We start from the raw sequence: 27151 nt of genomic DNA, 5'->3' as shown, positions 1-27151 counted from the left end.
TATATTACCTATACAGGATCTGCGTGTTTTGGATAACAAACTGTGGGTTTGGTGGCAGATTGATTCTGTGCACGCCCACCGGATACGTTAGACTGTCTGTATCAGCTAGCTCACAGTGCCACTGGAGCCTCCTCGGGGAGAGAATAGTTCTTGGCAACCTCAGAACATGACAACCCTGATCCCCCAGGACCTTTCGCTCAGTCACTAATGCTTACTTAGCTTCTCGCAGAGAGACACAGAATAAACATACTGGGAGTTTGTCAATAAGGTTTTATTGAACAGTTGTTATTCTAGTGTAGAATAGATGAGCTGCAACAACCATTAGACAGTAGCAGAGATATGTGATTGGCAATACTACAAAAGTAAAGGGATGGTACAGTTCTACCATCTTGCAGAAATCATGAATATATATACATATACATAAAACACATATTAAAAAGTGTGTACTTCTACAATGCCTCTCTAACTAGATGTACCTAAATGTGCCTAGCATCTATGTAGGTGTTATGCCAAGAATCCCTCTAGGATCTAATCAACACCATAACCTGAGAATTAGAGAAGGTGGTACCCCATCCTGGTCTCGAGTTGGATACCCCGTGAGGGATGTTAGACTACTGGTAGCTAGATCATCTGCATGCAGGAACCTCAGCGTCTCTGGTCAGTGTGTCAGCTGGGAAGTCACGGTCTCCTCTGTCTTTCTAAGCAAGACATGATCTATATAGACCCATAGGTCTCCCAGGGGCCCTACCTTGCTGTGTTACTGTGTTGGCATAAAGGATGATGTTGGGCCTGAACTTTATACAGAGAAATTATACAGGAGATGTCAGTCCGGCTGTTAATCCTGCTGTGCTTCCAAGAAGCCTCATGCATAATGTATGAGATTCATACTAGGGAAAAACCCGCGTTCTGAATGCAGTGTCATATCTAGGTAAAAGGTCATTCCCTGTGAACCGTTATGTATGTAATGTAGGGAAGGATATAGGTGAAAGGTTGCAATGTTACCTACGCCTATATAGGATACCTATATGGAATATAACAATATGGTGGTCATGGTACTGGGCTTAGTGTAAAACTCTGGATGGCCCAGATCACACATGAAGCCCCGAACATACCTCAGCCATGGGATAGTCAATACCCCTTCCAGTTTCAAACTATCATTAAAAATATCCTGGTTAAGTGTGGTTTTAGTTGATGACCATATCCTATGCCATAATAGAATGGGTTCCATTTTTATCAGATCTGCAATATATGGCACACGCAATTCAGAATGGCAAGCGTATGAAGATGTGCTGTTCGGGACTGCCAACAATGACGTTAAAAACACATTTTCCACTACCTGTATTGAGTGCAAATTGACATTGCCCCAGACCCCTGCCCCATACATCGCTGTGGAAACACACTTGGCCTTATAAATCTGTAAAAGCTCCATCAGCGGCCTCCAACCCAGTTTTCTCGAGAAATTAGCGAGGGCAGCAATGGCTTTCATAAATATCATTTTTTTGGCTTGCACCGCCTGGGTCCAGGAGCCGTTTTGGTCAAAGAGAATGCCCAGATATGAGAATCTTTTTATAAACTCAACCTTGTGCTTATCGATATACATATCTCTGCACTTTTGACTACCAATACCACATCTCATAACAAAGGTTTTTGATGTATTAACCCTAAGGCCCAGGTTGTGCATAAAAAATGAAAAACTATTCATTACCCTTTGCAATCCCATTTGGGTACGCGACATCCAGATGGCGTCATCCGCATACAAAAGGGCGAGTATGGGCCATCCACCAATTTGTGGGACATCTTGGCAATCATTCACAAGAGCTTTGCCCAATCCATTTATATAAAGATTAAATAAAAAGGGGCTAACACGCAGCCTTGCCTTACCCCTCTCTTTATTGGGAAAGGATTAGTGCATTCACCAGTGGCACCATACCGCACCCTCACATTTGCGTCGCTTTATAATTGTTCTAAAAAATGAACAATTGCATCTTCCACTCCTAGGTCCTCGAGAATCCTCCGATGCTTATCGTTTCTAACACAGTCAAAGGGTGCTGTACAATCTATAAATGCTCGGAACAACCTACCCTGCTTAGCACGGGTATACTTCCCTCTAATGATGTTCAAATCTAGGCTTTGTTCTAATGTTCCTAGACCCACCCGGAAGCCAAACTGTAGATCAGAGATAACCTTATTGTCCTCTGCCCAGTCCTGCAGTCTTTGCAGTGAGACCAACTACTTTTACCAAGGAGTCTAGTAAAGATATTGTCCTTTAGCAGCCGGGATCCTGGAGATCCCCTTTTTTTAAAATAGGAACTAGGATGGATTCAGACCAGCTTTTTATAAAAATGGAGGAACAGCTTGCATTGATTACCTGTGTTAACTGCGGGCCCCATAACATCAAATTAGATTTATATAAATCAACGGGGACCCTATCAGGCCCTGGCGCCTTACCTCTCATGCTTGCCATTAAAGCATGATTGACTTCTTCCAGGGTGAACTGGAGATCAGTAGAGTATGCCAAAGGTGCAAGTACACCATCTCCTGGGAATTGAGTATCTGGATGATCAATGCACACACCACTATCATACATCTTGGTGAAGTGCTCGACCCATTGCTCTCCTACGATTGCTATTTCAATAGTTGGAGTGTCTCCAGAGACCAGGAATGGATTTTTTACGGCTTTCCAAAAAGCTGAGGTATCTTTCGATAGGGAGGCATCGTGAAGGGCTAACTATGCATCATTTCTCAATGTTGCTCTACGCTCCTTAAGTGCACGTTTATAAACCCCTCTGGCCTGTCTAATATTAGTTGGGTTTCTTGGTCTTTTATGTTTTTCGTGTTTTAATTTGGCATAGGCCTGTGTGCATTTGGTGTCAAACCACCCTTGTTTTTTCCTACCCAATTTTCTCTTCTGCACGAATGGAACCTCTTTTATTGCCCCTGAAATTTGCTGAAAGTCAGTCAGAACATTAGCTTGCGTGGTTGTTTCATCCAAATAGGCTGTGAAAGCAGATATACACTTTATTATCCCATGTTTTAAAGTTTCTAGGGGATCCACAATCTACCATCATAAGGATTAGTAATTTACTCTATTAACAGATTATGTGGAACATGTGCAAGTCCCCGGAACCTAACTGTCTTTTCAGCAGTGTGAAAGAAATGCTCAGTGGAAAGTGGTCACTCAAGATGATATAATGATATTATGAGTAGTAAATGATTTAACTCTCTTCGAGTGGCTATTTGACACCAATATGTAATGTATAGTCGTAAAACGTCCTCTACCATTAAAAGTGTACCAGGTGATGCACATTGCTCATTGGCAAACCGCAGATCAAAACCAAACATTACTTCATTAAGCAATCCCCCAAATTTAGCATGTGGGAAATGCATGTAGCCATTCCCATCCTTGTTTATAAACCCAAATGTTTCTCTCCCATTTTTAGGGCATAGGGCAGAATTAAAGTCCCCTCCCAAAATTATGAACATTTCTTTTGAACTGTTGCTATGAATAGTTTTCAAGTCATTTCCAAATTTCTTCACAACTGTCCCGATCTGTTCAGAAGGCACGTTATTATAGAAATTTTTCAGGGCAATGCAGTGCCTCTTATCAATGTGAAATAGAATTAGTTGGTAATATATATCTACAATTTTCATCTCTATTTTTCTCACGTTCACAATATTGGATACATGAGTAGACAACCCACCCTTTGCCCTCCCATGGGCCACTGCAACAGCTGCAGTATGGAAAGTTCTGAATCCATTAATATGTACTATGTCCTTAGCCCAGGTTTCTTAGAAGCACAATAAATCGAACTTTGATATAAAGTCACCCCAAAGCGGGTTGGCCAACTTCGATCATATACCTAAAATGTAAAAAAAAACAGGTTACAAAGATCACTGTTATCGCTACCTATGTGGTGCGCGGCGGTAGCTTTATCGGTGGTTGTCACCGGATTAGGAGGTGGTACCTGATTCAGTCTGGTGCTTTAGGTGAGTGTAGAGCCCTCTACAGGATATATAGTACCTGACATCTAATTTCTCGGATTGGACTGAGTTAGTGGCTGGGCCTGTTTTATTGTTTCATTTTGTGGATGGTCGGGGACAAATCTACATATGTTTAATTTTCTAGACCTATTTCTGTCAGAATCCTCCTTTTGTATGGGGTGTGGACCTATTTCTTTAGTTAGTCAGTCTATATCTTCTAAAGTGTTAAGGCTATCGAAATGGTTACTGACCGGGACCATATATCTATGGTGCATCATGCCCGAGTGGTTCCTAGTCCTAGGTCTGCTCCACTGTACCTTTGGTGGTTGGTAAAAATACCCTCGTGGAACGATGTTGACCCTTTGAGGCATAATTAAGCGGTTCCCTGCCCTGTGAAGGATAGTCTGCACCAGGTGAGGGGATCTGAATGTTAGGACCACACAGTCACCTGCAAGGGTTTTCCCAGCTTTACCTACCCAACGTACTCTTCTGGCCATTTTGAATTCAGAAAAAAGGATTTTGTTTAGTCCAGTTCTGGTGCTCAGCCAATGTAGTGATTTGTTCCTCAGGACAGGCCAGGGTTCATACACAGGAGTAGGAAAGGAACGTTTGCCAGAACTATTGTGTAGGCAGTGGTCTGCAGTGGTAAATCTAATGATACCTGCTCCGCCTGTTTTCTAGATTGAAATCGGATCGTGGCTGAATGAACATGTTCAAGTTAGCTCAATAGAGGGGCATGTCGTTTGAACCCCTCTCTAGTGGGAAATTTTGACCCCAGCATTGATGGGTGAATCTCATGAATTGTCCCGGCTTGGTTCCCTTCCAATGTAGATAGTGTATCTGGTGCTGGCATATAGGAGGCTCTCTTATCCCAATTTCTTGATGAGTCAGCCTGATCTTTGGCATTATTATCACTACAATAATTCGAATTACCTGTTTTTTTTAGAGACTCTTCAATTGATGTCAATCCCTCTGTCAGTTTGGCTAAAGCCTCTATTAAAAGGTTCTCTAGCCCGTCTATCTTTGTGGATAGCTTTTCCATGTCCTTCTGCAGATTATAAGACTGAGTATGTGCTACTAATCTCCTGCCAGGACCCGTGTCCAAAGACACTGATGTTTTACCCCTTCTAGTTGGCTTTTTATATGTTTTCTTACTTAGAGTTCTTGATCCTAGTTGACCATTGTCCACGCCCTTTATGTCTTCCCCCAGATTTCTAAAGCCCTTTGACGGGGGTTGGCTATCACTTTCCTGTTCGTTGACCCATACAAGGTTTGAGACATTCTGCACACAGCAATTAGTGACCTGTGGGGATGAGATTTAATAGCCACGGATGTTAAGGGATCATCATTTGGAATTGTCTCTGCTCCCCGGCTTTCCGCATTTAAAGTCTCCTCAACACATGTTATTTGTTTTTCTATTGCCCCCATCGCCCCTGTCAGATAGCTCATCAATGTTAAGCGCGAACCCGCTTTTGGTTTAGATGTGGTCAGCGTGGTTGCAGTCTTCCTACTTTCTGCCTTCCTTTTCCCCATAGTTTGTGCTAGGTAAGGCGCTCGATGTAAGATGGTACATATTGTCTTTTATGCAGCTACAGGTCTCAGCTCTCGAATCTCAGAGTCTCAGTGATCCGGCAGCTTATAGTCGCAACATACAAACCCCACGGGCACGTAAGTGGTTAATGATGGCCAGATAGGCAATATTACAACACTCTCCTCGCATATGCACTCACCGGCGATGACAGAAGGGCTGGGGAGCTCCTGAGGGACCAAGAGAGGGGGCCCAGCCCGGCCTCTGCCGGGCTATGATGGACTAAGACGTGCCCGTCTTGGCCCAGGCGCAGCCCGGGAACGCCCGCACGCGTCCCACGTTGCGGGACTCCTCAGGTGATTATGTAGTGCTCCTACGCTCGTGATCACGCCTCACGCCACCAGGGTCCAGGGATCGGGTGTAAAGTGCCAAGTGCTGGATCTGAGGGTCCCACGCTCTGGGACGCCTCCGGTGATTATGCAGCGCTCCAGCCCTCCTGATCCCACCTCACACCACCATTGTTCAAGGATCGGGTGTAAAGTGCCAAGTGCTGGATCTGAGGGTCCAGCGCTGTGGGACGCCTCTGGTAATTATGTAGTGTTCCTGCGCTCGTGATCCCGCTTCACGCCACCAGGGTCCAGGGATCGGGTGTAAAGTGCCAAGTGCTGGATCTGAGGGTGCACAGAGTCAAAATACTAGCAGCATCAGTCCAAAACAAATGGGGTGATCATCCAAAAAGAGGCGTTTGCCTACATTGGTGTAGTGTAAAATGTGAAATTTGTTATTGCAAGAACATGATTCTTTGTGCTGATGATAATAAAGAGTTGTGCAAGGTATTGGAATGTCACATAAGAATAGCAATCAGAAATGTCAAAAGTAGAGAGAGAAAATAAGTAGGCCAATTGTATATTGTGACGTATAATGACTATATGTACTAAATTTGAAACATTAAGGATGCAAGAATAGAATGTACATTGGAGGACTAGCGATGAAAGAGTATACCAACAGAGACATTAGTAGTTCTGTGGTGACACTCCTTATAATAACTCAGACAACTAGAGAGCTAGAGGTATGTTTGCCTTACAACCTCCAACATGAATAATGGATGTTCATGAGAAACAATGTTACCATGAGAACCACACTAGGTACAGCAGCTAATCTATTCTTGCATCCCTAGGAAATTGTGAGGATCTGAGATATTACGAATGTGTGACTACAGAAGGGGTTCCTCCTCGGTATGACTACTAGGTATGAACCCAATAGAATTAGGGTGAATTACAGTTGGAAGGGTAGATAGGACCTATTCACTTGTACGACTAGACCTCCTACACAGTCTGCAATGATAACAGAAATCATGAATGGTGGTGACTTTTTGGATCTTTGGTGAGCATAGCATCCAACCACAGTACAATACAATTATTAATCTATTGTACTCGATGCAAACTCAAGAATAGTCTATTGGCTGGTGTCTATGGGCCGGACATCCTAGATTGGGCACACTGGCATTCTAAGTAGATCCTTATCAGACCACTCCCTAATAGTTCTGGTACATTACTGTAAGCAAGGTACCTGGCACACTGAAACATGGAGATCCAAACCAGAATCCTAATTAGATGCCTCTTTCAGAAATTAGCTGCATAAAGCAATCACAGAATATTCGGATCTCAACCTGATCTCTGTGATGAGTACGACTATGGTTTGGCAGGCCTTTAAAGTGTTAGTTGTGGGGAAGGGCATAGCAAAGGAGGCAGAGAAATGGACATTGCTGTGAGAATGATTAACATGACTTGAAATTTCTCTTTGGTAGCTGGGAAAGATTATACAATGTATCAAAATGATGTCAACCTTTCCTAAATGAATGAACCATTAAGGAGGTACGGGGAGATTGCGGAGCAGTATGGGAGATTCTTAGGAAAGCAAGATGAAGAATTGCGTATTAATAAAAAAAGTGTGTGTTATTAACAATCTGCTGAATCTTTATCTGCACTCAAATTCACACATGTATTCTGACCTGATGCTATTGTATGTGAAACGATTTTGATATGAAGTCTTAGTTCATGAAATCTTTGCTCGAATATGTTAATAATTTCATGCTAGAAGGTATTAACGTTCTTCCCCTCGGATATTTCTATCTGCCCAGAACGTTTAATAAGCACACAGACTTGCACTCAAGATTACAGTCTAACAGTAACTTGACTTATAACTTAGAGGTTACAAATAGATTTGGGCCTTTACAATTCCCTGAGGAGGTTGACTGACTCCTGGCCACAAAGGATCAGTATAATCCTATAACTAGCCTGGTCCCCAAAGCTTATACGAGGATAAGTTCTATGGAACCCTCTGGGAATTTGCATGTAGCTCAGAATGCCGTTTCCTGTGGGGATGTCGCAGTGGCTGATCTGCCCCTCATAACCATTAATCACTATAACTATAATGATGTTTTGGTTCCTCGAAATTCGTGTGACTTAACACTAGTAGGATCACTAAATGATGCTCAGAACGACTCACCACGTAGGGGGGGATCTAAAGACGCATCATGTAGTGTAGCTGTTGAACCCTACATGGTCTCTGACACACAGAGGGAAGGGTGCCAAAGTCAGGGCGCGGGTGGTCAAGGGACTGATACCCTAGATGTATCGGTCCCAGGGACTGTCAGAGTGGCTTTTTGGAACATTGCTGGCCTCCAATCCAAGGTGAATAATCTAGTATGGTCTGATATTATTTTCAACTTCGACATCATTTGTTTCCAGGAGACGTGGTTGCTGAATGAGTTACATATCGATGGCTTTAAGACGTTTCACATTGCAGCTAAGCGGTCAGCCCATGGGAGACATAAAGGGGGGGATCTGTGTCTACATTTCCAAAGTGTTAAGGGTCCAAAATATTAAAATGACAAAGTCAACTCTTTTTTATCAAAATGTTACTATACAATTGCTTTTTTCGAGTTGAGATAGTGGTTGTTGACTTTCATAACAATATAGACAGGAATCAACTGGGTGATGTCTTAAAACGTCTTAACGGTGATTTGTGCAAGATAACAGTACCAAAAGGGATGGATATCATTTTGATCTGGGGCGGTGACTTTAATACTACCACATGTTCCCAGGTTGAATGTGGGTCACGTGGCATGGAAACAGAAGAAAATGACCATGCGGTCCACTTCGCTCACTCAGATAGGGGTGATAGATTTAATGAAGTTATGGCATCTTTGGATTTGGGTTTCGCTAATCTGTTGTGTTCTCCACCAGTAGACTTTGGTTCTACGTTTATTGGGCGAGGCTTTAATTCAGTGATAGATTTTATTATTGCCCCAAGCCGATACGCAAATTGGTTTGAGAAATTTACCATCCACACTAACGCTCTGAGCGACCACCTTCCTGTAAGTATTAATATTGTGCTTCCCATTACGAGTTCCCAACCAACCTTAAATAGTCTGGTTTGGTCCCAAGATATTGCCCTGGTTTGTCAAAATGGCTACTCTTTACGCTGGGGTAAGAAAAACCCAGAGGTGCTGAACAGAAATATCATCTCTGAGGCTATGGTCCCTATAATAGAGTGCTTGGAAGAAAGGACTCCTCATTTGGATATATTGAGTGAGTTCTCCCTAATTACACTCGCCACACAAAATATCCTGAGTCTCCCCCAAAAGGGTTCACCCAAAACGACTAATGGATGGTTCGACACTACGTGCACCAAAACTTATTCTTTCTTAAAGGTTGCACTACACAGAGTAGTGAGAGACCATGAGGAAATTAGATTGTTCAGGAAGGCTTACAATATCGCCAGGAATAATCAGAAGACGGAAATTCAAGATCAAGCTTGGAACAACCTCTATGAGGCATCACTGTGCAGGGACTGCACTTCCTTATGGCAGGCAGTAAATGCTCCGTTTTTTGCTAACAATGAGGGAGCAAAGATAGAGGTAGCAATCGACGAGAAAACGTGGATTGATTTTTTTCTCCAAGGTGTATAGTAATAGGATGAATGAGGACATTATTATGGTCCCAGACCTACAACTACTTGGAGATTCCACGGGTTCTTCGCCTATTGATATCTATTTCACTCATGCGGAAGTATTAGCGGCCATTAATGCAAGTAAAGGAGGGAAGGCCCCTGGCCCAGACGGTATTCCAATAGATCTATACAAAAGCACAATAGCGCTTTTGGTCCCCCTTGTTAACCCGAGTCCTAGAAGAATGCTGTGCACAGGGCTTCATTAAAACCTGGTTCGAGTCTGTGATAATACCCATCTTTAAAAAAGGGGACCGTGAAAACCCCGCCTGCTATCGACCCATATCCCTTTTAGACTCTCTTATGAAAATCGCAGGAAGGGTTGTTCTGAATAAACTCCAACTGTGGGCTGAAGATAATAACATCATAAGCACGGTTCAATATGGTTTTAGGGAAGGGATGGGTACAATCGAGCAGGTTTTAAACCTATCTGTCTTACTAGGGAAGTATACCCAAGCAAAGGCTGCGAAGTTATTTGTGGTATTCGTTGATCTTACCGCCGCCTTTGATTGTGTTGATCATAGTAGATTATGGAATATTTTATATGACTTAAAAGTTGAGCCCGCACTGGTGCAATTTTTGAGGCAATTATATGCGGGGGCCTCAGCTAAGGTGAGATATGGATTAAAGGGAGAGTGCACAAAGTCTTTCCGCGTGGAGAGGGGTGTTAGACAAGGCTGTGTCCTGGCCCCGTTCCTTTTCTCATTATATACCGCACTGGAGGAGAAACTGGTGGCCAGGGCGAAAGATCCCCCCGCAAATCAATCATAAGCAGGTTGTCTCCCTTCTCTACGTGAACGACGTGGTTTTGATGGCTAGAACCCAGCTCAGACTACAGAGAGCCCTCGCCACTTATATTGATATTATGGATAATCGGGGCCTTAAACTCAATGTAAAGAAAATATTTGTAATGTCGTGCGGAAAGGGGAAGAATAGATGCAATAGCTTATCAGCTGGGAGTGGTAGAATAGAATCAACCAAAACGTTCTCCTAGCTTGGCGTTTTGTTTGAGGATATAGGCTCCTGGGGACCGGCAGTCATGAGCAGGTCCCTTTTGTTTAAGAGGTCAATCGCGGCAGTGATGAATTTCTCAAACAAAATGGGTAAAAGGCCCCCGGGGATCCTTCTGAAAATGGATCAAGCAAAATGCCTAAGCATCGCAATATATGGGGCGGGAGTCTGGGGCGGGAGTCTGGGGCTATTATGATGTCACCCCCATATAAGTTGTAGAAAATGCTTTTCTAAGGTTTATTCTAGCTGTTCCCCAGAGCTCATCTGTATTTAATTGCCACAGCAAATTGGGGATTTCCCATATTTCCGACATAATTAAAATGCAACCAATTGTGCTCTGGCATAGAGTCTGGACCTCTTCCAGTCTGGGGTTGAATCATGAAATTATTAAGGATTCAATGAAATTGGATCAGGTTAAAAAAATCCCCTGGTTGAATTATGTTAGAAAATTTCTAAATGACTTGAGTAGACCAGATTATTACATATTCCCAGAAACTATGTGCTCTATTTCCAAGAAAGAGCTTAAAGTCTTATGCCTGACCCATCTTGAGTCTCTTAGAATGGCAGTGGAATTCAATAAAAGTTCGGTGATCCGGCACCAACTGACCCTGGCCAGCTACTCCATCCAACCCTATCTAGCGTGGTGCAGGGGGGGATTTGACAGATATATCCTGACCAGGTTTAGGTTTGACAGTTTCCACCGTCTGGTTACATTTCCAGCTGTCAACGACTGGTCTAGGGATCTCAGTCTTTGTCCATGTGATAATATATCCTCACAATCAGCAATGCATGTGACCCTTTTTTGCAAATATTATTCTAAAGAACGTGCTAGATGGATTAAGCCTTTTTTGAAGCAGGAGGCTTGGCGGCAATGTCGCCCGGCTTTCCTATTCCTACAATTATTGGATAACGTGTATTGCATTGGCATTATGATTGGACTTTTGAAAAGCATCTTGAGGGGAAGGAAAAGCATAACTGACTAGATTTTAAATTGTAAATTAAGCATTGTCGGGTGAGCTGTTTTTATACTGTATTTATAATCCCTTTTGTATGAATTGTTTTTAAACTCTGCTTTTATGATTTTATCTATTGTCTAAAATCAAATAAAGCATTTTCTGATTCTGATATGAAGTGTGTTATCCTGGCTTATGCTAAATAGGCCTCAAATAGGTTTCAACTTCATCTTGTCAAAATGTATGTCACATTCACTGTTTATTTCTGCTGCACATAGTCAAGCAAGTCATGTCTGTTTATTTCTGAATCACACTGTTTTTGAAGAAGACTCATGGACTTAGAATGTAACATTTTTTTCAAGTCTTTTACATGTGGTATTGCATTAATTCACAATGGTGTACAGTCGTTATGTAACTAGTTTGTTCTGACACCTCCAAACAGCATTCGGTCAGGGGGTTGGGGTGTATTAATTATTTATGTAGAAGGTTAGTGATTACCTAGTAAGGCTGTACAATGGTTTTAAAGTCTGTAATCTGAGTTGTTGAAAATGTATTTCCTTGCTCACTCCACAATTCAACAGTTTTCATACTGTACTATGGGGGGATTTTCTACATAAATAGCTGATTATGGGGATGAGCCAGAAGATCTTTCCTATGATACTAGTGATGCTGTGTGAGTTATTACAGATTTTCCTGCATTTTAGAACTTTGAACTTTAATTATTTTTTCTATTGCTCTGCATTGTTCTATTAAAGACAGCCTTCACTGCAATGACTTTATGCATATAAATGAGATTAGATGCATTTCCACTTTACTATTTCATGTATTGTACATTTTATCTTTTGTAATAAAACTTTTAATTCTGCCCTTTAATTCACTTATTGAGTCAGTCTTTTCTTATTTGACTGTACTTTGATATGCTGATTTGTATATTATCTTGGGACACATTGCCTCATGAAATTAAGTTTAACAACATTCCCGATCCACCCGACCAGTGGATGTGTTTTTGTAGTGTAAAGTTTTAGGAGTACAGTACACTCACAAAACTCAGACCCATTGACTGGAGGAATTTAGAGCACCAAGTTGATTGCTGTAAGTACACTTAGAAATATTGCATGCCTTCACACCACTGTGGGATCCGTATAGAAACACTACTAAAGCACAGCAGATTTGCTGACTATCTTAATGATATCACACTTGCATCATTGGAAAGGTTCACAAGTCTCAGCCTTAAGAATTTACTAGAAATAATACAGTAGCTGCAGAGTGGTGAGTTACCTGGGCCTGGTGGGATTTCAATTCAATGTTATGAAGCTTATGCGGATTTATTAAGCCCCCAACTCCTTAGGGAGTATGAAGAAAGCCATTCTGGATGGTGAACTTCCCACAATGAGATTAAAGGACATGTGGATAGAACTTCTCAAACCAGACAGATCAGAAGACCACTGTGCATCATATAGGCTACTGTAATTGTTTAACATTAACAATACGATATTTGTAAAACCCTAGTTAACAGATTAAAACCACTTTTGTCAGGTCTGGTACTTCCAGATCCGACTGATTTTATACCCGGCCACCCAACATTGTTAAATGCAAGTATTCTCCCAGCTGTAATACACCATTTAGACCCCCAATTAATGACAGTTCCACCGTTGCTTGATGCTAAAAAAGTATTTGACTTTCTGGAATTGCCATATACATTTAAGGTATTAACCAAAATGGACCTGGTTAGGTGTTTTATTAAAATTATCTTGTTCTGTAGGGACCCCTTGGCCAGAGTGTTTATCGATGTACAGAGGCACCTGACAGTGTTCCCCCATCACCATTACTGTGGAACCCTTGGCCTTTGTGTACAGCAAGCTGCATTGACATAGAGGAATTTATATAGGTGGCAGGCCATTGATTGTAAACGTGTACATAGATGATGTCCTTCTGTATAAACAGAACACAACCAGAAACGTAAATCCAATTGTTCAAGAAACCATCTGAATCAGTGTTCTCAAGACTAAAAATCAATTGTGCAAATCAAATTAGCCATAGGGGCAAGTTTCCTTCATTTACATGGGCATGTCCAGACATAGCTAGGTTTTGGGGAATGAGTGATGACTGCACTGTACAAGATGAGGTCTATCCTTGCACCGTTGTTCCCATTGTTGGCACTAATGGGCTTGAGGATTTGTAGCCGTGGTTCTACTTTTGTCAAAGTGTGGAATTGCAGTGTGAAGGATGAAAGGTCCAACACCTACACCTAAAAAATGGAAACAAGACTTAACTTCTTGAAGTGGTTTGATGGACACTTATTCAGGACTGGTCCATCCAGTGGCAAGATTGTAGAACTTCAGGGACCCACTGAGAACATAACTTTTTGTTCACATTTCTTTATTTGTTTTAGCAGAAGTACAATAAAAACCATAATAGTGGAAAATCCGATGTGCCACTCACAAATGATTCCACATCAGACAGAATAACAAACGTGAGCAGTGGAGTCACAATAACCTAGACATGTTGCACCCCCAACCACAGGTGTGGAAGCATGTCTTAACGAAGAAGGTCTGTGCACGGACATGTGTCGCAGTATGGCGTATTGTAGCAATAGTCCCTGAGAGAAAAACATAATTGGGAAGGTCACCCAGGAAAGTGCACACTCTAGGACGGGCTACTTGGCATGTGGAAATATAGGACGATTCTGCAGGCCAGTGAGAGTGGTTGCTCTGGGCCAGGGCACAAATTCTGGGGTGCCCGTCAGGACCCCTGATGAGACCCAAACCCCATTGTCATAAGGGGCAATGTTGGTGTGGCTGTATTACCTAAACTATCTGTGGGTATCTTAGAGATGCCCCCTGAAAAATGACCTAATACTAGTGTCCAGGTTGAGTGTCTGCTCACCAGCTGCCACCACCAGACATGTTTCTGGACTCTTGGGTCAAGAGCCTGCTGCTCTCGAGGCCTTAAAGAATGCACATCCTAGGACGAGGTGCCAAGCCTCCTCCCCCAGGATGGGCAGGGTTCACAAAGGGGAAGCTTCAAAGGCTTGCTGCCTTTGTGAGCTTCCCCAGTTCACTTGCTGCTTTCAGCAACTGGTCCCCACTGGTTCTGACCCCCACTTTGGGGGGGGGGGAGAACCGGCCGGCGAGAAAAACAAGTGAGGAAGAGAGGTGTGCCACCTCTGCCATCTCCACCTCTCAGGTGGGGGATGCAAGAAGAAGCACAACTCTCAGTCCCTGCCATCTTGCTGATGGGGGGACTCAGCCAACCAGGTAAAGGCTTATGCCCCCCCCCCACTTGAGGGTGACCTAATAGGGGGTGTACCCCAAAAGGCACCCCTGCACCAGACAACCCACGGCCTTGGGTGCCAAACGCACGGTGTCTAACCAACCCCAAACTTCCCAACGTATCTCTCAAAGTGGTGGTTGTACCCAGAAGACCTTCGTCCCCAAGACTGCAGTTCCTTTGCAAACCAGAGGATCCCCATTGCAAACAGGACGCCCGATGTCGAAACAGCATCCTGCACCGCCCATCCTTGTGGTGCTGAGGGTGCGCCTTTGCTGCTACTTTGTTTCCCTATTAGCTCTGAGCTAAAGTCCAGGAACTTTTCTCCCACAACCAAGTGGCCTGCTCGTCAGCAGATACCAACCGGAGGCCCCCTATCCCCTATTGGATATCATTGGGCCTCAGCACTTTGCACCCGGCTGCCCTAGTGCAGCTGAGGGTGTAACAAGAGTGCATCTCTGACCCTGGGGGACCCCTGAGTCTACCCCCAGAACCTCAACTCGCACTACTAAATATTTACCTTCAAACCGATAACATTATTTTCCTCCATGGGATAACATTGACTGTTTTTCTTGGGAAAGTTTCTAAGTGTGAAGTTTGGAAACCTAAAGAAATTCTTTAAAATTGTACTGTTTAACAAAAACGCTTTTACTTACCTGTTTACAGGAAATGTCCCAGTGTAGTATCCAGGTATACTACACTGAGTAAAAAAAGGTATACTTCACGGAGTAAAAAAAGTAATCTCTAAAGTAACTTACCTGTAATTTTACTAAAAAACCGATGCAAAGTATATGTACTGTATTGTGAAAAGCATTGCATTGTCAGTAACAATATTGTAATCAAATCAAAGTACATTTATAATTGCAATTCAAACTGTGTTACAACTGTATATTTACTGCAAAGTATTTATCACTTACCTGTGCCAGGCTTGCTTGGTTCTAGGAAATAAAATAACTAAAAGTATATTTTTATACAAAAACAATTGGTCTGAAGTTCAGTCTTTGAGTGTGTGAATTAATTTGCTGACTGAGAGTGTACAACAAATGCTTAACTCTGTCCTCTGATAAAGCCTTACTGCTCGACCACACTACTACAAATAAAGAGTGTGGTGCTATCTACTTTACCTCTGCCTACCTTTTGGGTTCCACTGGACTCTGTGCACAGTATACCTCATTTTGGTATAGTATATACAGAGCCAGCTTCCTACATTGGTGCATCAGCGGTGGGATATACAACTTTGCATTTGTTGGATTACATTGTTACCACCTGATCACACGACAAAACTCTTAAAATGTCTTTAGATTTCTGATTTTTCAAATTGGCATTTTTTTTGCAAAACTACTAAAAGTCTGGCTAGGGCCTTGGTTAAGTCCCTGTAATATTTTAGAAAAATAAAGAGTCAATTTAGCTAGGGTTAGTGGGGTTAGAATGTTTTTTAACAAGGTCTCAAAACAAGAACCCAGCTGTTAGTGAAAATAACCACAATGCCACAGAGGACCTGGCTGAGGAGCTTGACCTCACCCCTTACCTTCACTTGTCTTTCAAGGAGGTAAGGTCCTTATGTAAAATTAAAAATATGGCCATGGGGTACCATACCACCAAACAAAAGCTCCAGGAGCTGTTGGCTGGGTATGTTAAGGACCACCCTTCTGAAAATGACGAAGACCAATCAGATGAGGAAGAAGAGGGAGAGGATGACCATGTAGATCAACCTCCCCTACTTCTTAAGGAGAAAAGGGCCCCAGTGGCCCAACTCCAAGAATCAACCTCTCAGTACCTAGATCCCACACAGATGGGTCAGGCACTACTAAGGACATCAAGGAAAGCCTCAATGAGGAGGACATCCTGCTAGCCAGGCTAACCAAAAGATTAGACCTTGTGCTAGAAAATGAAATAGCGGAGATGGGCCTAGGACCCATCAATTGTGGCAGCAATCTAAAAAATATCAAAAAAGAAGGATCCTATGATCCCAAGATCCCCAAATGGATTGTCCCTAATTTGAGGAGGGTGATGATATCAACAAATGGTTCACAGCCTTTGAAAGGGCTTGTGAAGCCAGAAGGGTAAAGAAAACTCACTTGGGGGGCCTCCTTTGGGAACTGTTCTCTGATAAGTGCAGAGACAGACTTCTGAGCCTAAGTGGGGCAGATGCTGGGTCTTATGACCTCATGAAGAGAACTCTGATTGAGGGATTTGGACTCACTCGAATTAGGAGTATTGAATTAGAGTATTGAATTAGATTCAGGGGGGCTCATAAAACCCAGAGTCAGCCCTAGGTGGAATGTGTAAACTACTCAGTTAAGACACTAGATGGCAGGTTGACTGGAAGCAAAGTGCAAGATTATGATGGTCTTTATAATTTGGTTATGTAAGAACACATATTAAGTAATTGCATTGATGAAAAGTTGCATCAGTATCTGGTAGACCTAGGTCTAATTTCTCTTCAAGAATTGGGAAAGAAGGCAGACCACTGGGTCAAGACAAGGGTAACTAGGACGTCCACTGGGGGTGACCAAAAGAAAGAGGTTACAAAACCTCCCCGGAGGAAAGACAGTGAACCTCTTAAAGATAAAAGTAAGGAGTCCCAGGTAGCCCCAAAAAAACCTGTCCAGGAGGCTGGGCCCAAAGACACCTCACAAACCAAAACTGGGTACCAAGGTAAGAAATGGGATCCCAACAAGGGAGTGTTTCACAACTGTCAAAAGGCAGGACACCACAACAAAGGACCCTAGCTGTCCTCAAAACAAAGCCCCCAGTGTAGCTCCAGGGGTTGCCAGTGTAGCTTTGGAGGGTAATACCTCAGATGAGGAAGTCCTCCTAGCCTTCAACTGGAAACTGGGCCCAAAAGGTGAGTTGCAGATTCCAGAGGGGAGCAGGCGCTTCTATCACCTACTGGTGGATGGAATCCCAGCCACTGCCCTGAGAGATACCTGTGCCAGTCACACTGTGGTCTATGACAGGTTGCTTCTCTCAAACCAGTATGTCCCAGGGGAAACAAAAAGAGTAAGGGCTGTCCCAGGGGGTGTCACTGTTAGGCCTGTGGCTGTAGTGCTCCTAGAAAAAGCTTGGTCCCTTAGATGGAGAAAGGTGGTAGTCAGTAAAGACCTCCACCTTGATTGCCTTCTTGGGAATAACCACCCCCACCCATAGGTTGGTCTAAGCCACGGTTACTCATAGTACGGCCCGCGGGCCGCCAGCGGCCCGGCAAGCCTTCCTTGGCGGCCCGCGGACCTCACAGACATCCTACCTGTGTGTAAAAAAAAAAAAAATAGTGTTAGGAAACACTGCCGGGTGCAGAAGCCCGGACTCTGAGACTCTGCTCTGTGGGGGCCTGGGGGATTATAGTGCTTGTCAAAGTGGAGATGCAGGGGCCTAAGAGGTGAAATCCAACAAAGCTTATTAGCATGTCAATGGTCTTTTAAAGACCTGTGAAGTACTCGGGTGCGGCTGTGTGTGCGCGCTGGGAAGCTGTCTCAGCCCGGGCTGAAGACTGACACACACACACAGGGTGAGATGACAGAGGGTGATGGAGGGAGGGAGAGGGAGACAGAGGGAGAGGGAGGGAACCAGAGGTTGACAGAGGTGACAGGGAGACAGAGAGGCGCAGTCTGGGGGAGACAGAGGGAGGGAGACAGTGGGAGAGGGAGGGAGGCATAGGGAGGGAGAGGAAGGGAGAGGGAGGCAGAGAGGGAGACAGAGGGAGGGAGATGGAGGGAGGGAGATGGAGGATGACAGAGGGAGGGAGGGAGAGGGAGACAGAGGGAGAGAGACAGAGGGAGGGAGACAGAGGGAGACAGAGGGAGGGAGACAGAGAGAGAGACGGAGGGAGGGAGACAGGGAGGGAGGGAGACTATGGGAGAGGGAGGCAGAGGGAGGGAGAGGAAGGGAGACAGAGAGGGAGAGGGAGGCAGAGAGGGAGACGACGGTGACAGAGGGAGGGAGGGAGAGGGAGACAGAGGGAGAGAGACAGAGGGAGAGAGACAGAGGGAGGGAGAGAGACAGGGAGAGATAGAGGGAGGGAGACAGAGAGAGAGAGATGGGGGGAGGGAGACAGGGAGGGAGGGAGACAGGGAGAGATAGAGGGAGGGAGACAGAGAGAGAGACAGCGGGAGGGACACAGACAGAGAGAGATGGAGGGAGGGAGATGGAGGGAGGGAGACAGAGGGAGGGAGACGGAGGGAGGGAGACAGAGGGAGATGGATGGAGAGGGAGGGAGAGGGAGGGAGAGGGAGGGAGAGAGACAGAGGGAGAGGGAGGGAGAGGGAGGGAGGGAGACAGGGAGGGAGACGGAGGGGGACAGAGGGAGGGAGGGAGACAGAGGGAGGGAGAGGGAGACAGGGAGAGAGAGAGAGACAGGGAGAGAGTCAGGGAGAGATAGAGGGGGGAGACAGAGAGAGAGAGAGATGGAGGGAGGGAGACAGGGAGGGAGGGAGACAGGGAGAGATAGAGGGAGGGAGACAGAGGGAGAGAGAGGGAGGGAGAGAGAGGGAGGGAGAGAGAGGGAGGGAGACAGAGGGAGGGAGTCAGAGGGAGAGAGACAGAGGGAGAGAGAGGGAGGGAGACAGAGGGAGGGAGACAGAGGGAGGGAGACAGAGGGGGAGACAGAGGGGGGGAAGAGAGGGAGACAAATAGAGAGACAGAGAGGGAGACAGAGGGAGAGCGACAGAGGGAGGGCGACAGAGGGGGAGACAGAGAGGGAGGAGGGAGACAGAGAGGGAGGAGGGAGACAGAGGGAGGAGGGAGACAGAGGGAGGAGGGAGACAGAGGGAGGAGGGAGACAGAGGGAGGGAGAGGGAGACAGAGAGAGGGAGACAGAGTGAGAGAGACAGAGGGAGACAGAGGGAGGGAGAGAGACAGGGAGAGAGACAGAGAGAGACGGAGGGAGGGAGATGGAGGGAGACAGAGGGAGGGAGGGAGATGGAGGGAGACAGAAGGAGGGAGAGGGAGGGAGGGAGACAGAGGGAGGAAGGGAGAGGGAGGGAGACAGAGGGAGGGAGATGGAGGGAGGGAGGGAGACAGAGGGAGGGAGATGGAGGGAGGGAGGGAGACAGAGGGGGACAGAGGGAGGGAGAGAGACAGGGAGAGAGACAGAGAGAGAGAGACGAAGGGAGGGAGATGGAGGGAGACAGAGGGAGGGAGGGAGGGAGATGGAGGGAGACGGAAGGAGGGAGAGGGAGGGAGGGAGACGGAGGGAGACAGAGGGAGGGAGGGAGAGAGAGGGAGAGGGAGGGAGAGGGAGGGAGGGAGACGGAGGGAGGGAGGAAGACGGAGGGAGACAGAGGGAGGGAGGTAGACGGAGGAAGAGGGAGGAAGACGGAGGGAGAGAGACAGAGGGAGAGGGAGGGAGACGGAGGGTGACAGGGAGGGAGGGAGGGAGACAGAGGGAGGGAGAGGGAGACAGGGAGGGAGAAAGAGGGAGAGAGAGGGAGGAAGACAGAGGGAGGGAGACAGAGAGAGAGAGATGGAGGGAGAGAGACGGAGGGAGAGAGACGGAGGGAGGGAGACGGAGGGAGACAGAGGGAGATGGAGGGAGAGGGAGGGAGAGGGAGGGAGAGAGACAGAGGGTGAGGGAGGGAGAGGGAGGGAGGGAGACAGGGAGGGAGACGGAGGATGACAGAGGGAGGGAGGGAGGCAGAGGGAGGGAGAGGGAGGGAGGGAGACGGAGGGAGGGAGGGAGATGGAGGGGGACAGAGGGAGGGAGGTAGACGGAGGAAGAGGGAGGAAGACGGAGGGAGAGAGACAGAGGGAGAGGGAGGGAGACGGAGGGTGACAGGGAGGGAGGGAGAGAGACAGAGGGAGGGAGAGGGAGACAGGGAGGGAAACAGAGGGAGAGAGAGGGAGGAAGACAGAGGGAGGGAGACAGAGAGAGAGAGATGGAGGGAGGGAGACGGAGGGAGACAGAGGGAGATGGAGGGAGAGGGAGGGAGAGAGACAGAGGGAGAGGGAGGGAGAGGGAGGGAGGGAGACAGGGAGGGAGACGGAGGGTGACAGAGGGAGGGAGGGAGGGAGACAGAGGGAGTGAGAGGGAGATAGGGAGGGAGAGAGACAGGGAGAGAGTCAGGGAGAGATAGAGGGGGGGAGACAGAGAGAGAGAGAGATGGAGGGAGGGAGACAGGGAGGGAGGGAGACAGGGAGAGATAGAGGAAGGGAGAGAGAGGGAGGGAGACAGAGGGAGGGAGACAGAGGGAGAGAGAGAGGGAGGGAGACAGAGGGAGGGAGACAGAGGGAGGGAGACAGAGGGGGAGACAGAGGGGGGACAGAGAGTGAGACAGATAGAGAGACAGAGAGGGAGACAGAGGGAGGGAGGTAGACGGAGGAAGATGGAGGAAGACGGAGGGAGAGAGACAGAGGGAGGGAGACGGAAGGTGACAGGGAGGGAGGGAGGGAGACAGAGGGAGGGAGAGGGAGACAGGGAGGGAGACAGAGGGAGAGAGAGGGAGGAAGACAGAGGGAGGGAGACAGAGAGAGAGAGACGGAGGGAGAGAGACGGAGGGAGAGAGACGGAGGGAGAGAGTCGGAGGGAGGGAGACGGAGGGAGACAGAGGGAGATGGAGGGAGAGGGAGGGAGAGAGACAGAGGGAGAGGGAGGGAGAGGGAGGGAGGGAGACAGGGAGGGAGACGGAGGGTGACAGAGGGAGGGAGGGAGGGAGACAGAGGGAGGGAGAGGGAGACAGGGAGGGAGAGAGACAGGGAGAGAGTCAGGGAGAGATAGAGGGGGAGACAGAGAGAGAGAGAGATGGAGGGAGGGAGACAGGGAGGGAGGGAGGGAGACAGGGAGAGATAGAGGGAGGGAGACAGAGGGAGAGAGAGGGAGGGAGAGAGAGGGATGGAGAGAGAGGAAGGGAGACAGAGGGAGAGAGACAGAGGGAGAGAGAGGGAGGGTGACAGAGGGAGGGAGACAGAGGGAGGGAGACAGAGGGGGAGACAGAGGGGGGGACAGAGAGGGAGACAGATAGAGAGACAGAGAGGGAGACAGAGGGAGAGCGACAGAGGGAGGGTGACAGAGGGGGAGACAGAGAGGGAGGAGGGAGACAGAGAGGGAGAGATGGAGGGAGGGAGACGGAGGGAGACAGAGGGAGATGGAGGGAGAGGGAGGGAGAGAGACAGAGGGAGAGGGAGGGAGAGGGAGGGAGGGAGACAGGGAGGGAGACGGAGGGTGACAGAGGGAGGGAGGGAGGGAGGGAGACAGAGGGAGTGAGAGGGAGACAGGGAGGGAGAGAGACAGGGAGAGAGTCAGGGAGAGATAGAGGGGGGGAGACAGAGAGAGAGAGATGGAGGGAGGGAGACAGGGAGGGAGGGAGACAGGGAGAGATAGAGGAAGGGAGAGAGAGGGAGGGAGACAGAGGGAGGGAGACAGAGGGAGAGAGAGGGAGGGAGACAGAGGGAGGGAGACAGAGGGAGGGAGACAGAGGGGGAGACAGAGGGGGGACAGAGAGTGAGACAGATAGAGAGACAGAGAGGGAGACAGAGGGAGGGAGGTAGACGGAGGAAGACAGAGGAAGACGGAGGGAGAGAGACAGAGGGAGGGAGACGGAGGGTGACAGGGAGGGAGGGAGGGAGACAGAGGGAGGGAGAGGGAGACAGGGAGGGAGACAGAGGGAGAGAGAGGGAGGAAGACAGAGGGAGGGAGACAGAGAGAGAGAGACGGAGGGAGAGAGACGGAGGGAGAGAGACGGTGGGAGAGAGTCGGAGGGAGGGAGACGGAGGGAGACAGAGGGAGATGGAGGGAGAGGGAGGGAGAGAGACAGAGGGAGAGGGAGGGAGAGGGAGGGAGGGAGACAGGGAGGGAGACGGAGGGTGACAGAGGGAGGGAGGGAGGGAGACAGAGGGAGGGAGAGGGAGACAGGGAGGGAGAGAGACAGGGAGAGAGTCAGGGAGAGATAGAGGGGGAGACAGAGAGAGAGAGAGATGGAGGGAGGGAGACAGGGAGAGAGGGAGGGAGACAGGGAGAGATAGAGGGAGGGAGACAGAGGGAGAGAGAGGGAGGGAGAGAGAGGGATGGAGAGAGAGGAAGGGAGACAGAGGGAGAGAGACAGAGGGAGAGAGAGGGAGGGAGACAGAGGGAGGGAGACAGAGGGAGGGAGACAGAGGGGGAGACAGAGGGGGGGACAGAGAGGGAGACAGATAGAGAGACAGAGAGGGAGACAGAGGGAGAGCGACAGAGGGAGGGTGACAGAGGGGGAGACAGAGAGGGAGGAGGGAGACAGAGAGGGAGGAGGGAGACAGAGGGAGGGAGAGGGAGACAGGGAGGGAGACAGAGGGAGAGAGATGAAGGGAGACAGAGAGAGAGAGATGGAGGGAGGGAGTCCGAGGGAGGGAGACGGAGGGAGGGAGACGGAGGGAGACAGAGGGAGATGGAGGGAGAGGGAGGGAGAGGGAGGGAGATAGACAGAGGGAGAGGGAGGGAGAGGGAGGGAGACGGAGGGTGACAGAGGGAGAGAGGGAGGGAGACAGAGGGAGGGAGACAGAGGGAGAGAGACAGAGGGAGGGAGACAGAGGGAGACAGAGGGAGGGAGAGAGACAGGGAGAGATAGAGGGAGGGAGACAGAGAGAGAGAGATGGAGGGAGGGAGACAGGGAGGGAGGGAGACAGGGAGAGATAGAGGGAGGGAGACAGAGAGAGAGACAGCGGGAGGGAGACAGACAGAGAGAGATGGAGGGAGGGAGATGGAGGGAGGGAGACGGAGGGAGGGAGACGGAGGGAGGAAGACAGAGGGAGATGGATGGAGAGGGAGGGAGAGGGAGGGAGAGAGACAGAGGGAGAGGGAGGGGAGGGAGGGAGGGAGGGAGACAGGGAGGGCGACGGAGGGTGACAGAGGGAGGGAGGGAGGGAGACAGAGGGAGGGAGACGGAGGGAGAGAGACAGGGAGCGAGTCAGGGAGAGATAGAGGGGGAGACAGAGAGAGAGAGAGATGGAGGGAGGGAGACAGGGAGGGAGGGAGACAGGGAGAGATAGAGGGAGGGAGACAGAGGGAGATAGAGGGAGGGAGAGAGAGGGAGGGATTGAGAGGGAGGGAGACAGAGGGAGGGAGACAGAGGGAGAGAGACAGAGGGAGAGAGAGGGAGAGAGACAGAGGGAGGGAGACAGAGGGAGGGAGACAGAGGGGGAGACAGAGGGGGGACAGAGAGGGAGACAAATAGAGAGACAGAGAGGGAGACAGAGGGAGAGTGACAGAGGGAGGGCGACAGAGGGGGAGACAGAGAGGGAGGAGGGAGACAGAGAGGGAGGAGGGAGAGAGAGGGAGGAGGGAGACAGAGGGAGGACGGAGACAGAGGGAGGAGGGAGACAGAGGGAGGGAGAGGGAGACAGAGAGAGGGAGACAGAGTGAGAGAGACAGAGGGAGACAGAGGGAGGGAGAGAGACAGGGAGAGAGACAGAGAGAGAGACGGAGGGAGGGAGATGGAGGGAGACAGAGGGAGGGAGGGAGATGGAGGGAGACAGAAGGAGGGAGAGAGAGGGAGGGAGACGGAGGGAGACAGAGGGAGGAAGGGAGAGGGAGGGAGACAGAGGGAGGGAGACGGAGGGAGGGAGACGGATGGGGACAGAGGGAGGGAGAGAGACAGGGAGAGAGACAGAGAGAGAGAGACGAAGGGAGGGAGATGGAGGGAGACAGAGGGAGGGAGGGAGGGAGATGGAGGGAGACGGAAGGAGGGAGAGGGAGGGAGGGAGACGGAGGGAGACAGAGGGAGGGAGGGAGAGGGAGGGAGTCCGAGGGAGGGAGACGGAGGGAGGGAGACGGAGGGAGATAGAGGGAGATGGAGGGAGAGGGAGGGAGAGGGAGGGAGAGAGACAGAGGGAGAGGGAGTGAGAGGGAGGGAGGGAGACGGAGGGTGACAGAGGGAGGGAGGGAGGGAGGGAGACAGAGGGAGGGAGACAGAGGGAGAGAGACAGAGGGAGGGAGACAGAGGGAGACAGAGGGAGGGAGAGAGACAGGGAGAGATAGAGGGAGGGAGACAGAGAGAGAAAGATGGAGGGAGGGAGACAGGGAGGGAGGGAGACAGGGAGAGATAGAGGGAGGGAGACAGAGAGAGAGACAGCGGGAGGGAGACAGACAGAGAGAGATGGAGGGAGGGAGATGGAGGGAGGGAGACGGAGGGAGGGAGACAGAGGGAGGGAGACAGAGGGAGATGGATGGAGAGGGAGGGAGAGGGAGGGAGAGAGACAGAGGGAGAGGGAGGGAGAGGGAGGGAGGGAGGGAGACAGGGAGGGCGACGGAGGGTGACAGAGGGAGGGAGGGAGGGAGACAGATGGAGGGAGAGGGAGACGGAGGGAGAGAGACAGGGAGCGAGTCAGGGAGAGATAGAGGGGGAGACAGAGAGAGAGAGAGATGGAGGGAGGGAGACAGGGAGGGAGACAGGGAGACAGGGAGAGATAGAGGGAGGGAGACAGAGGGAGATAGAGGGAGGGAGAGAGAGGGAGGGAGAGAGAGGGAGGGAGACAGAGGGAGGGAGACAGAGGGAGAGAGACAGAGGGAGAGAGAGGGAGAGAGACAGAGGGAGGGAGACAGAGGGAGGGAGACAGAGGGGGAGACAGAGGGGGGACAGAGAGGGAGACAAATAGAGAGACAGAGAGGGAGACAGAGGGAGAGCGACAGAGGGTGGGCGACAGAGGGGGAGACAGAGAGGGAGGAGGGAGACAGAGAGGGAGGAGGGAGACAGAGGGAGGAGGGAGACAGAGGGAGGACGGAGACAGAGGGAGGAGGGAGACAGAGGGAGGGAGAGGGAGACAGAGAGAGGGAGACAGAGTGAGAGAGACAGAGGGAGACAGAGGGAGGGAGAGAGACAGGGAGAGAGAGACAGAGAGAGAGACGGAGGGAGGGAGATGGAAGGAGACAGAGGGAGGGAGGGAGAGGGAGGGAGGGAGATGGAGGGAGACAGAAGGAGGGAGAGGGAGGGAGGGAGACGGAGGGAGACGGAGGGAGGAAGGGAGAGGGAGGGAGACAGAGGGAGGGAGACGGAGGGAGGGAGACGGAGGGGGACAGAGGGAGGGAGAGAGACAGGGAGAGAGACAGAGAGAGAGAGACGAAGGGAGGGAGATGGAGGGAGACAGAGGGAGGGAGGGAGGGAGATGGAGGGAGACGGAAGGAGGGAGAGGGAGGGAGGGAGACGGAGGGAGACAGAGGGAGGGAGGGAGAGGGAGGGAGAGGGAGGGAGAGGGAGGGAGGGAGACGGAGGGGGACAGAGGGAGGAAGGTAGACGGAGGAAGAGGGAGGAAGACGGAGGGAGAGAGACAGAGGGAGAGGGAGGGAGACGGAGGGTGACAGGGAGGGAGGGAGGGAGACAGAGGGAGGGAGAGGGACACAGGGAGGGAGACAGAGGGAGAGAGAGGGAGGAAGACAGAGGGAGGGAGACAGAGAGAGAGAGACGGAGGGAGAGAGACGGAGGGAGAGAGACGGAGGGAGGGAGAGGAAGGGAGACAGAGGGAGATGGAGGGAGAGGGAGGGAGAGGGAGGGAGAGAGACAGAGGGAGAGGGAGGGAGAGGGAGGGAGGGAGACAGGGTGGGAGACGGAGGGTGACAGAGGGAGGGAGGGAGGGAGGGAGATGGAGGGAGGGAGGGAGGGAGACGGAGGGGGACAGAGGGAGGGAGGTAGACGGAGGAAGAGGGAGGAAGACGGAGGGAGAGAGACAGAGGGAGAGGGAGGGAGACGGAGGGTGACAGGGAGGGAGGGAGGGAGGGAGACAGAGGGAGGGAGAGGGAGACAGGGAGGGAGACAGAGGGAGAGAGAGGGAGGAAGACAGAGGGAGGGAGACAGAGAGAGAGAGACGGAGGGAGGGAGACAGAGGGAGACAGAGGGAGATGGAGGGAGAGGGAGGGAGAGAGACAGAGGGAGAGGGAGGGAGAGGGAGGGAGGGGGAGGGAGGGAGATGGAGGGTGACAGAGGGAGGGAGGGAGACAGAGGGAGGGAGAGGGAGACAGGGAGGGAGAGGGAGACAGGGAGGGAGAGAGACAGGGAGAGAGTCAGGGAGAGATAGAGGGGGGAGACAGAGAGAGAGAGAGATGGAGGGAGGGAGACAGGGAGGGAGGGAGACAGGGAGAGATAGAGGGAGCGAGACAGAGGGAGAGAGAGGGAGGGAGAGAGAGGGAGGGAGACAGAGGGAGGGAGACAGAGGGAGAGAGACAGAGGGAGAGAGAGGGAGGGAGACAGAGGGAGGGAGACAGAGGGAGGGAGACAGAGGGGGAGACAGAGGGGGGACAGAGAGTGAGACAGATAGAGAGACAGAGAGGGAGACAGAGGGAGAGCGACAGAGGGAGGGCGACAGAGGGGGAGACAGAGAAGGAGGAGGGAGACAGAGAGGGAGGAGGGAGACAGAGGGAGGGAGAGGGAGACAGGGAGGGAGACAGAGGGAGAGAGAGGGAGGAAGACAGAGGGAGGGAGACAGAGAGAGAGATGGAGGG

The sequence above is a fragment of the Triturus cristatus genome, chromosome 1_1, assembly GCF_964204655.1.
Source record: "Triturus cristatus chromosome 1_1, aTriCri1.1, whole genome shotgun sequence".
NCBI lineage: Eukaryota > Metazoa > Chordata > Amphibia > Caudata > Salamandridae > Triturus > Triturus cristatus.
Note: the sequence above shows the minus strand (reverse complement) of the source record.